Source organism: Enhydra lutris, unplaced genomic scaffold (genome assembly GCF_002288905.1).
Source record: "Enhydra lutris kenyoni isolate GAN:26980312 unplaced genomic scaffold, ASM228890v2 scaffoldscaffold274, whole genome shotgun sequence".
NCBI classification, from domain to species: domain Eukaryota; kingdom Metazoa; phylum Chordata; class Mammalia; order Carnivora; family Mustelidae; genus Enhydra; species Enhydra lutris.
Genome location: NW_019154358.1, coordinates 71,284 through 73,381, shown reverse-complemented (window position 1 = coordinate 73,381; position 2,098 = coordinate 71,284).

Here is a 2,098-nt window from a genome sequence, read left to right as displayed (position 1 = left end):
CAGCTGTCATCTACGTCTGTGTAGCTCCTCTTTGGAAAGTTTCAATGATTCTGCAAAATAGGACATAATTCTTGGGGTTCTCCTTACCTTGTAAAAGCAAACTTGAGAACCTTATTTTTACAGATTTTACCTTATACAGTTTTTTAAAAAAAAATTTGTTTTAATTAGCCCATTTCAGACCAGAGATAGCTAGCTAGAATGCACTGTAATTGAGAGAATCTTCTCCACAGTAAGACTTACAAATATTTACTTAGAGTTGCTTTATCCTAGACACTAACCGGTGTTCTCTAATCTTTAGGTAAAGTCCAAGGCCACCTCATCAGCCTACTAACTTCATTGGACCCACACACCCAGTTTGTATGTATGTTCTGAACATGAAGTCCTGCCTGCCTGATCCCAGAGCCCCTGCTCTGTGACCATCCTGTCCGTGTTTAAAGTATTAGAGAAGGCTACAGTGAGAGATCATTTAAAATATCTTCCAGTATTTGGAAAGAATCCAATTATACTTGAACATTTTTCTGTAGATTTGTTTTTCAGTTGTTCTGATATCCCCGAGAGGGAGGATGTCGGCACGCTCCCATTTCACAGTGGACGGCAGCCCACGGCGCGGAGCAGATGAGTCAGGGAAACTGACACTGTGCCTGGCCAACAGTAGAGGTGCAAGGCTATGCCATGTGCCCTCACGTGCACTGGGCTCTGAACATCACACAGATGGTCATGGGCACTGCTACTGTCTGTCAAGCCATCCCCAAATCTCTGGAGTAAACTCTTCAACACAACAAAAGTGTGTTTTCTGCCTATATGTCAGACTGTAACGAGTTAGATGACCAAGTGACCTGATCCTCCTAGAACCTCTTTTCAAGGGGTGACTCATGGAATCTGATTCTTTATGTGAAGAAAAAAAATTATTTATATGTTTTCTTCATTCCTAGTTGCTATCTCACACTCTCAACTAACTTGTCCTGAGTGAAAATGCAGTGAGTGCAATTGCTGTCTGCTCCTGAGCCTTTCATGTCTGCCCTGAATGTTGAAAGTGTTCTGTGATGTGTGACGTCTACTCCACGGAGACCTCTCTTTCCATAATCTGTTTTTGTTACTAAGAACGGCTTCCACCTGGAAGGCTGACAGAGGGTGGTACTGGACCTGTCGCTTTTAGGGAATCCGATAGAGTCTAAAGCTCCATGGACGTTTAGGGACTGGTTCCTGGGGAGACCAGCTGACCTGTTTTGTATTTGGAGCTGGAAGACCCCAGGAGTGGAGACATGGCATGATTCCAGAGGACCTGAAGTTTGGAGTAGCTATCCTCAACGTCCTCATGGGAGCCATGCTCTAACAGCAGCACTGAGCAGGAGTTACCATGTGTCACTGGACGAGACATCGTGTGCTAAAGGTCGTTGGCCGTGTCTATTTCTTGCAGGCACAGCCTCAGATTTGGTAAAATATGACAGAGTGATCATTACCCATGTTATTTGGTTCTATAAAGTCATCTGTCCTTCACGGGGGCGAACGGAAATGCACCAATTGGGGGCTGACAAAGACAGTCTTAGGACAGCCTTTTCTTTTGTCTGGTGTGTCTTCTTCAGGCTGTAGAATGAGTGTATTTGTTGGGTGCCAATGGCCACTGCTCTTCGATGGGGAGAGTGGTGACAAGAAATATCATCAACGCAACACGGGCTCATACCTTGGCTTCTGTCACAGAAGATCCCATCGGTCATTTGACAATAGTTCTGAGAGTTACTTTTTAATTTTTTATTATTATTTTTATTACGTTAGTATTTAAAAATAATTCTGAAATCACAGGAGGACAGCTGTTATCGGACTTACTGTCACTGGTTGATCTGATGCTTGCGAGTCATCTCAGAGGACGATTGCCTGCCGCTCCAGATTCAATCACTGCGTGGTTTCAGATTTGACTGTGCTCGGGGTGCGTGTCGGCACGTGTGCTGCCTGATAGGAATCTGAGTGGTGCTCACTGTGGCTGCTGTATCCTTGAGCCGGGCTGATTCAGGGCAGAGCCGTGGCAGCTGGGGGGCAGTCAGGAGAAGGGATCCAATGTGGCACAGGCATGGTTTTCCGGTCAATAGTTGCAGAGAATCAC